The sequence below is a fragment of the Oreochromis niloticus genome, linkage group LG6 (genome assembly GCF_001858045.2).
Source record: "Oreochromis niloticus isolate F11D_XX linkage group LG6, O_niloticus_UMD_NMBU, whole genome shotgun sequence".
NCBI lineage: Eukaryota > Metazoa > Chordata > Actinopteri > Cichliformes > Cichlidae > Oreochromis > Oreochromis niloticus.
The window spans coordinates 21,505,513-21,516,715 of NC_031971.2; the positions used below are offsets into that span (position 1 = coordinate 21,505,513).

At 39.8% G+C, this 11,203-nt stretch overlaps 1 long non-coding RNA gene across 2 annotated transcripts in view; it reads left to right on the forward strand.

The window, feature by feature from the left end:
- Positions 1-7,881: 7,881 nt before the first annotated feature.
- Positions 7,882-11,203, forward strand: part of LOC112847064 (uncharacterized) — a 7,426-nt gene continuing 4,104 nt past the window's right edge. Inside the window, exons 1-3 of one of the 2 annotated variants that reach the window (XR_003220382.1) lie at positions 7,882-7,967; positions 8,069-8,179; positions 8,251-8,287. This is a non-coding gene — a long non-coding RNA (uncharacterized LOC112847064). The remainder of the gene's footprint in view (positions 7,968-8,068; positions 8,180-8,250; positions 8,288-11,203) is intronic. The other variant, XR_003220383.1, reaches the window with a different exon arrangement.

Here is an 11,203-nt window from a genome sequence, read left to right on the forward strand (position 1 = left end):
GTGACCCATCTGGACTGCAGGTAGACCATTTTACCACACTTTTAATAGATGACAGCATATGTTGCTCAAAAAATTATATGTACTATTTACAATTAATGGTACACCACACCCTCACTGTGTCCACTGATGCAAACTTTCATACTCTCAATATCAACACCTTATTTAATGTTTTTCCATTTAAAAACAGCTTTTGGTTGATTTGTTTATTATTTAAATTTTATAAAATGTCTTCTTTTTTTTCAGAAACTGAGCTGTAGCTGTTGAAACAATTTATTAATGCACCAAATGGTAAGTAAGTAAAATGGAAGAAAAAGGTTCTATAACATAAATATATTTTGCTCAATAAGATCAATAATATAGATTATGTTATTATCTCAAGTCTTTATGAGGCTCTTTGTATTCTGATGCCAGGTCACCCGTCACTCCCCTTCAAGCATACACGGGGGAGGGATTGCCTGATACATGGAAACGGCATGGTGATAGTAAACTCAGAGGCGTATGTATGTGGTCCATTCAACTGAGCCCAGTCAAACAAAATAAGTGTAAAACTATTCCTCATCATTTTTGTCTTTGTAACATACTGTGCATATGATGCTCGTTGACAACAAGGTAGCTTTTCTTTGCTTTCTTGTCGACTTTTTAAAAATTATGATTATTTGCTTGTTTTACCATTTATGAGCTTATTGTGCTGTCAGTATTTTACAGGCTAATCTCTTTGCTTCAGTGTCATGCAGCAGTCTTTACTGGTTGACCCACGCTTAATCAAAAGATAATAACAAATTAAATATTAAAACCTCTAATTTCATATTATTATAGAGAATAATTCAATATTCTAGATCATTTTAATAGTTAATTAATTGACATTTAGACCCATGTGGTGGACCAAAGTATTAATCTGGATTATTTTTGCCTGCCATAAGCACTAGCAAAGTTCACAGGGTGAGCAGCAATCATTATTTTGGAGCTGTGAAGATATTTTCCAAAACTGCACAACGAACTGTCAGCGTGATTTGCATCACAGTTGTGGGTATGCAAAAACATCAGCACATCTGGGAGATGAAATAAAAAGGGACAAAGAGAAAGCTCATAAGTTTTAAAAGAGCTTTGTGACCTGAGTTTTGACTAACATGACGCTGTTTTTCTATTCTAAATGATTTAAAGGAATATAAATAGGTTTTTGTACAACATTTCCTAACATAGGCCTATCTCAGTCCATCGAGGTTAGCTGTTTAGCCTTTTTAAATTTATTGCTCTTCATCATATGTCTCATCAATTCAATCAAGACGGACATAAAGAATACCATTTTTTCCCTTCTAACTCCCACAATGAGCTATCATCAGCTACTGAAACCATTCACTGGGTACATGAAATGAAACGTGTGCCACCTCATGTCTTGTTGCAAGTAAATTTGTGAGCGATAACAGTTAGAAAGGAATTTGGAGATCTGCTGCCATATTTTTCTCAGAAAATAAAGCAGAAGCAAAAGCAAATGCTTTTGTCCTGTGATTGAAAACTCAGCATGAAAATGGAGGAGGGAAATGTGAGAAATCTGTGGTAAAACCTACCTGGCACTGCCACACCCCGGAAGGAAATTGTTTCACGTAAGCCATTCTTCGTATTCGCCATTTGTTCATCTTCTTCTGCAGCAGATCACAAAAACACATCCTGCGTGACATGACATTACTGTTAACCTTTGTTATGGGCAGGTTTGTCTTTAAGCAGCTCCTGACACCTAACCTCACCTGGAGGACACAGAGTGGAGAGGCACAGAACCTGTAAATACCGAGCTGCTCGTGATGAGGGCTTTGAACACGAAGCTGGTGTTGATTCTGTCTAACTGCTTCGATGGCAGATTAGATGGTTTTGCTTTCGCTCTGCGACTCCGAGTTTGTGTGTCTGTGTGTGTCATCACTCCAAACTGTGGTCCTGGGATTACATACTCTAGCAGAGACTGCCACAAAGGCTGTTTTGAGTACTTTGGTGGGTGTTTAGATTTTTGTCTTTCTGTAGACAGATTTTATTATGATTGCGTCACAGTTGTGCAAGATGCAGTCATGAGCCTTGGCAAGTGCATAACTGAGACTGACGTGTGTGTCTGTAAAACAAACTACAGCAATGATTATTTATCCAAGAATTTCTATGTTAAGTAAAACTGAAGATATTAAATAAACAACACTTCAGTGGGAATATACCTTTAAAACTAGCAGCTTCTCCTACTTTGAAGCTCTCCAGGATAGTTTTATATATTTTCGGGCAGTATTTTTATTCTCTAATATAGAAGAAAGATCTGCATGCATCACCTGGACTCTACAATAAGGCAGGTATTTTAACCAACCTCTTCACCACCACCAACACATAATGGTCAATGTTAAAAAAGTTCAAAAGCTATGCTATTTAGCACCTATTTGAACGTTTCTCCGAGGAAATTAAATAAAACTATAAAAGGCAGCCGCAATTGTGTAATAAAAATTAGAGCTCTACTACTAATTACCCACTCAGAAAACTCAGTGATCTCAGGACATTAAAGGTCACTAAAGTGAGACAAACCACTGTAAAATAACAACACCCTCAGGTTTATGGGTGTCCCTCAAAGACAACAGGTCGGACTGTTTGTAATGCAACACACACAAAAAGCCATCACTAAATTTTGGAGAGAAAACATTCCTGCATCATACAAAAGAAAAGCTGGATTTCTACCATATAACACAATAAATGCTGTCACAAAAACAGACTCCAGACCCACCAGATGGCATTACAGCTCTACCACAGAGATCTGCACATCATAACAAAATCGAAACAATATACACAGGAACAACACATCCCACTGACCTTAATCACAAACAACAGTCAAAACTATATCCAGGATAACCTCCCAACCCCAGGATTTAAAACAATCCACACTTCCTTAAAAATATTAGGATAAGTGTAGATAAACACGAGCCTCTCAGTCAGGTTGAGATCTGGATTTTGACTGTATGACTTGCAAGACCTCAATGCTTTTCTTTTTCAGCCATTCTGTTGTAGGTTTGCTGCTATGTTTGGGATCATTGTCCTGTGTCATGATCCAGTTTGGACCAAGCTTTAGCTGTGGGACAGATGGCCTCTCATTTGACTCCAGAATGTTTTAGTATATAGAGGAGTTTATGGTTGACTCAGTGACCGCAAGGTGCCTAAAACAAGCCCAAATTATCATCCTTCCACCACTTTACAGTTGATATGAGGTGTATGTGGTGATATGACGTTTTTAGTTTTCTCCAAACGTGGTGCTGTGCATTCTGACCAAACATCTCCACCTTGGTCTGCTCTGTCCAAAGCGCATTGTTCCAGAAGTCTTGACGTTATTTGTTCAGATGCATCTTTGCAAGCCTAAGCTGTACTGACGCAGCCTTTTTTCAGAGAGAAGATGCTTTTTCCTTCCAAACAAGCTGTACTTGCTCAAAGTCTGAGAGGTTTCTCTGAACATTGCACGCTCTGTAATTGGGCTGATTTTACTGGGATGTTCGTTCCTGGGAAGATTGGCAACTGTCTTAAGTGTTTTTTCAACTTTTAGATAATCATTCTTACTGCAAAATGTTGAACTTTAAATTGTTTGCAAATGGCCCTATAACCCTTTGTAGACTAATGGACATCGACACTTAATTCTTTATGATCATAAGATCATGCTACACGCACATTCTTAATTCTTGTTAAAGTAGTAATCATGTACTTAGTTTTTCATGCATTTCTTCTGCAGTTTGGCTTTTTGTTAAAATGTCATATTTATTGTTGTATTTACCTAATTTTAAGATCTGCTAAGGATTATATGTCATTTTTTTAGCTACCAGAATATGTAAAATGTTAGAATTGAAAGTTTAAGTCTAGTAAGTCTTTTTAACTCAGCAATAGAAAAACACTGAGGAAGACTTTGTGGATGATCCTCCATTTTTGCCAAACACCAGCACATGTAAAAAGGAAGGAGATCAGACCTAGCTCTTAAATTATGTTTTCATTAAATATATGAAAATTTAATGGAATATTAATTATGCTGATTTATGCATTTGAGCCCAGTCTAGTCGGGCATCCTGCACTGCTCACTACGGAAGTCTTTTCCCCTGTGACACACAAGACACACAGGTGAAATGTGCACATCCTGGTGGGAGCAGGATGCTGCAAATAACTGCTCCGTCTGTATTTAAAAGTGGCAGTTTACTGAAGTAACATCGCTTTAAAATGTGGCTCTGAAACAAGGATGTTTCATATTTTGACTGCTACCAGAAATCCTCATGGTTCTTCTTGTAGTGTTGTAGGTGGGAGGGACGGTAACAAGAGGAGGGAAAGGGTCGAGCTTCTGACTTAGTCCAACAAAAAGAGGTCAGCTAGATGTAAAGAGATAACTGCAAATCTCAGAAGCACAAATCAACTGAATGCAGTGTTAATGAAAAGAATAATGTACAGATGCTTGGCAGTAAAAGTGTAAATGGAGACGCTTGGAGGTAGAGACGAGCCAAATGAAAAAGCTGTATATATAAAGCTTTGTTATTTGATATTATATTTCATATGGTTCATGACAGCTGTAGAATCACGCATATGTGGTGTAAGCTTTAAAATATGAGTGAAAGATGTCTTATAATTTTAATTCAATTAAAAAAACACATTTTTGCCTACATTTTAGGTGTTGTCCGGGTTTATCTTGATTTATATCTGTTAAACTGGTGTTTGATTTAAAGAAAATGGAGATCACTGAATCACCAGAGAAGCTAAGATAAATGGACACTTGAAGAATTCATGATAGTGTTTAACAAGGTGTTGGAAACATTCCTCATAGATTTTTTGTCCATACTGACATGATAGCATCACACAGTTGCTGCACATCCATGACGTTCTCCCACATCCCAAAGGTGGTGGAAAGGACTGGATTGAGATCTGGTGACTGTGGAGGCCATCTCAGTAAAGTGAACTCATAGTCACGTTCAGCAAACCAGTTTGAGATGATATGAGTTTTGCGACATGGTGCGTTATCCTGCTGGAAGCATTCATCAGAATATGGGCACACTGTGGTAATCAATGGTCAGCAACAATAATCAGGTAGGCCGTGCTGTTTAAATGGCATTCAGTTGGTACTAAGTGGGCCAAATTGCCTCAGCAGAAATCGAGACTCATCAGACCAGCCAGCATTTTTTCCAATCTTTTATTGTCTAATTTTGGTGAGCCCGTGTGAATTGTAGCCTCAGTTTCCTGTTCTTAATTCAGTTCAGTTAAACTCTCCTTAAGGTGCTTTATATTGTAAGGTAAAGCCCCTACAATCAAACAGAAATGTTGGCAAGAGTTGCACCTGGTGTGATCTTCTGCTGCTGTACAACATCATTTTCAAAGTTTGATATGAAGCGCATTCTCTGATATTCTTCTGCATATTTCGGTTGTCATGAGAGGTTAATTGAATTACTGTTGCCTTGCTATCAACTTGAAGTTGGCCATTCTCTTCTGACTACTGACATCAAAAAAATAAAAAAAAATCACCCAGAGGACTGCCACTCACTGGATATTTTCCTCTTTTTCAGACTATTCTCTGTAAACCCAAGAGATGGTTGTGTGGGAAAATCCCAGGGGATCAGCAGTTTCTGAGATACTCAGACCAGCCCGTCTGGCACCACTTAAATGACCTCTCCGCCTCATTCTGATGCTCAGTCCAGCAGGTCGTCTTCACCATCTCTACATGACTAAATGCATTAAGGTGCTGCCATGTGCACACACACAAACACTTAGATTTTTGCGTTAAGGTGCAGGTGAACAGGTGTGCCTAATAAAGTGGTCAGTGATCTATAAATCTGTTTCAGCCACATGGTCGATTGTGTAACAGTTTTTTTGATTGTTTTTTTTAATTTGCTTGTTTATTAAACTGTTGTTGTTACAGTGCAGCAGTTGCTCCTGGAGACGGTGCAGTTATGGCCTTCTATCGATCATCATGCTATTCTCTCATTATTGTGACAAGAAGTAACCATGACTTATTTCAGCATCAGTGAAGACAAACTGAAAGTTCCAAAGTAAACTACCTCCTAACTCAGAGCGCTAAACTAGCCGTTAGCTGTGTGCATGGTGATTTGCATAGTGCCTGATGAGGAAGATTGCCTGTTTTAAGCTGAGACAGTTAACAGTTCATTTCTATAAACCCCGCTGAGCTTTGGTGGTTTGTGTAAGATGGGATTTTGCGTTCAGCTGTTATTTTTCTAATTTAATATTATATTTTCATCTAAAAGATAATCAATACTGATTAAACTCTGTACTGACATGGGCTTTCATGCTGATGATACAAATATAATATCCTCTATGAGTGCACCTGTGCCATGGGATGCATTGTTTTTAATCACTTAATTTATTCGCTTAATAAGCCCCCTTTAATATGTAACAGGAGCTTGTCTGCTTCTTTGCCTTGTTGTTGGTGTTTTGGGTCTCTTGCCAATCATAGAGCTGACTGTATGTAGTCTGCGTCGGCACTATTACTGCCATACCGCCCCTTTCTTGTGGCAAACATATCATGTTAGCCTAGCTAACTGGGGGGGGGGAGTAGTCCTGCATACAAAGTCCCCAGTGGTCTGAGCCAAGTAGCTTAATTTTTGAATACTTAAAATGCCCATTTGTAAGTTGTACAAGCACACTGGCAATTGATTACCCCCATGCTGTGTGAAGATCCTTGGTTGCTTGTAAAATGAAAACTCGTCTCTGCTAGAGACTGAAAACTCTGTTGTTTTGATGTCCAGTGCTTTGATTGTTTTGTTTTTGAGGTTTCATGTGACTGAAATCCAAAAGCCCACCACTTTGTTTAAGTTCAAGGTTCAAACACATTGTGGCAGGGAGTAAGCAAAAATCATGCCAAAAATTCTGGCACAAAAAAAGATCAAACTAGAGTACAAACACTATCAACTCAGAACTGGTTGGTCAGAACTGGGGACAAAACTTCCAGTAGGAAATCACTGGGAAAAAACAAGGAATGGCTGGATGTCTGCACTGTCTATAAACACAAAAGGAAGCCGATTCCTGTACTATAAAGCACGATTTGGGATTATCCATGTAACTTCACCGTAAACCCAGGGTTAAAGCTAAAGGCTGTTCACTTTTTTACATACTCCACACATCACCATGGTAACTTACCCTGTAGACCTAACCTACTCTGGAGCAGATTGCTTGAGATTAGAGATCAACAGGTATGACATCACCTTCTAAACAAGCAATTCTCCAGAAAATAGCATCATCATTTCTGGAGGGCCCCTCGGATTCAATGAGCAGGCAGCAGGGGGTTGCTACCTTTTTATTGTTCTATAAGCATTAATATATGATCCTAAATCCATGTTTATATCAAGTTTTCATGTAGAATAAGCCTCTTTTCTCTCACTCTGCCAAGACTGTAGCTGAGAGAATAAAACCTGAAACATCTACAGCACATCTAAACATTTAACTTAACGGAATAATTCTCCTGAGCACTGATATTCTGTTAACTTGCACAGTTGGTGTTTTCAACAGCTCTCTTTGTTAGCTTCAGATGTCTTACACTTTGTTAATATAGCGGCTCTTTTGCAGTCTTACTGAGCAAAGCACTTAAAGCACTCACATGTTCATATAGCACTCTTATACTACACTACTGCACAGTGCTTTTCCTGTTACAGGCATTCATACCATTGGTTTGTTTGCAGCAGCTGTGTTGCTTTCAATCTGTATTATGTGTGTAACCTCATCATGTTTTTCTAAGAAAATGGATGGATGGATTTAAAATCAGATGTGTTGCTCCCAGTGACTGGCCAAGTACTGCCAAAACCACCCCTTATTGAACATGCTCGAAGCTAGGTGGATGAACCCTGGGTTGCTTTATCAGGGTCAAAACCACCTTCATGTGACCGCTTAGCCTGGTGCTAACATTAGCAAATTCAGTTGATTGAGAACGTGTGAACCTGACGAGGGAAAAAGAAAGAAAACCATCAAATATGGGAAGTAAAAATGTAAGGAATGTACAGGAATTGATGATTTCAAAATAAATTTTCCTTTTGCATAGTTTATTGAAAAGCATGATTTAATCTGAAATAGTTGGTTATATCTTCAGCTGCAGCAGTTTAATAAGAAGCCTAATCCAAGGATGTCAAACACGCAGCCCGTGGCCCGGAACCAGCCCACCAATCGGTCCAATCTCGCCCAGTTGATGTCTTTAGAAAATGTGAGAATTTCAAAGAATAATTTCTGATCTTTACCTCTTTTTTCACTTTTACTCTCTTATTTTTCACACAGACCTAATTCATGACCTGTCATACGACAAAGTAAGAAGGTAAGAGCGAAAACTTTTTTTATTGTCAGTATTAGTTTCCTTTTCCCCGATATTAAAAATAGAATTTATTTTTTTTAACCAGTAAAGAACAGAGACATTTTCTGTGACTTCACAGATATTTTTTTTTGTAATTACAGGATAAAATACTTCATGTCCTTGAATAGATAAGCCCAATGAAACATGCTGGGTCGTTTCTTTGACTTACTTTCTTTACAGTGTGTGAAAATTGAGAGGTATTTTTAAATGTATGGTTTCTGGGGTCTTGTGAATGAATGAGGGGAGAGTGAAGCAGGAGATCAACAGACGGATCAGTTCAGCATCTGCAGTGAAGCAGACGCTATATACGTGTGTTGTAGTGAAGAGAGAGATGAGCATGAAAGCAAAACTATCAACTGACATCTAAATCATGCTTCTGCACATTGCTCAAGAGTAGTCCGCCATACTGGATGTGATACAACCACCGGTTGCTAGGGAAACATGTATTCCCTGGCTGGTTAGAGTGGTTGATGGAGGTGGGGGGAAATTGTTTGAAAGGTGCTGCATTAGAAACCACCTAGTGATGGCATTGGTTGCTACCAGATTCCAACTGCCTGCAATTTTTTTATGTTTGTCTGCAAGTAATAGCTAACTTCTAGCCGATTGGTTGTAAAATTTGAAATTAAGGCGACGTAAATTGGAAATGGAGAAGACTATGTCCAAGTGCTGCAGCTAATGTGTTTGAAAAAGTGCAACTTTTACTTTAAAGGCAAACAGTTTCCATTTCCAGTTTGTGTCACATTTTTCACAGTTTCACTACAGCTCAGAGAGTAGCTGGTGTTGTGTAGACAACACCATCACTTTCATTTAAACTGCAACATGCTGACAACCAAAGCAATCACAAAGAGCATTTTGCCAAACAGTTGGAGGATACATGTTTTTTCTAGCAACAGGTGGTTGCTGACCAGTCTGCAGGCCTGCATGACTGACTGAGGCCCTAAATGGTGGATAAGTTAATGTCATGTTTTTAATGGTCACATGTCTGCAAAAGCTCAGCACCTGCGCTCGCCGCCTTTATCGGCGACATGTGGTTGCATTTGTAGGGAAGTGCACGTTAAGTTCAAGTGTAGGGTTTCAGGAGGGTTCACAGTGTCAACATACTCACAGTGTAGATTTAACACAGAAGTAAAAATCCAGTGTTACCAGTCAGTCTACATTCCCACTCTCAACTATCCTCATGAGCTCATGGATACAAGCAACAGAAATGAGTTTCCTCCAAAGGGTGGCTGGGCTCCCACTCCACATCAAAAGGAGGCAGTTAAGGTAGTTTGAGTTTGACCAAGATATGTCATAGGCACCTCCTAGATAAGGTGTTTTTACTTGGATAAGCAGCAGAAGATGGATGAGTGGACATCTCGGGAATTGGGTGTGTAGTTAAACGTTTTTTCACAGAAAATAAGATCTTATTAGCCAATAGCTTTATGTTGAAATGAAATTGGGCTGGATGTGCTCCATGAGTTGGCCCTGTGGGCTAACCAGCTAATAATACAAGATCCCTTATCCACAATTGCCGTACAGAACCGAAGCTGACATCACAAACAAATTAAACAAATATGAGAAGTTAACACAAACAAGCCAGCTGCATCTCCTCTGCACCTGTTAACCTGCATGAGCACCTCCGGTGAACACTGATGAAAACATTTTTTTTAAACCAGACTTATAAAAGTTTGTTCTAAAAAAATGAAAAGTGCCACTTCCCAGTATTTACAGACAGTGATGAAGATCCTGCACAGGTAGAGTATAATTCCTGAGACACACAGGAGGATTTAACAGTCATCAAGAGGCTAGAAGATGATGCAGAGCTGAGATAAGATAAGAAGAAGAAGAAGGATGTGAGAGGAAATGTATGGAGATCTGGGAGCTGAATGAGTTGGGTTTAATTGTAATTCTGCTCTGTTTGCGTGTGCACACTATCATGAACACTTCATCACCCGCACCAATACCTCCAATAAGTGTGCGTGTGTTCATGTACACACAAACATGCAAGCACACACATATGTACTCACGCTGACACACACAGCTACACAATCCTTACTGAAGACAAACATTCACAAGCACGTGCAAGCTGTGCACATGTACAGCAACACACAGTTATAAAGCCCTTAGAAACTACACACAGACACACACACATACACACACAAACACACACACACACACACAGCTCCAATAAAGGACACACACCCTCTTCCACAGCACACACACTGCATTCATTTCCCTTTCATTCAGCACAGGCACATATTGTGCTGCTGTAACACACACACACACACACACACACACACACACACACACACACACACATGCAGACACACACACAGACACACAAACACCATTTGCAGAGCTTGCTCCTAGCTCTCCCCGCACACACCCCTCCCCCTCCGTCTCTGTCAGACACACACATGCACACACACACATCTCACACAAGCATGCACACACACAATCACACAAACACACACAAGTGCACGCACATTCCCTCCTACGCAGGCGTACTCTCTCTCTCACACACACACACACACACACACATTCCCTCTTTCCTTTCACACAAACACACACATGTACACGTCTCCCTTATACACCCCTCCCCCACTCTTTCTGTCACACACACATGCACGCACGCACACGTACATATCCACACTCACTCACTCACTCAGTCACTCGCTCACTCACTCACTCACTCACTCAGTCACTCACATAAACACACACACATTCCCTCTCTTGCTCTGCTTCTCTCACTCACACACAGCCACACACACATACACAACTGCACACACACAGGCATACACACACTACTGCACACACACAGGCATACACACACTACTGCACACACACAGGCATACACACACTACTGCACACACATTCACAAGCACACACCCATACACACAT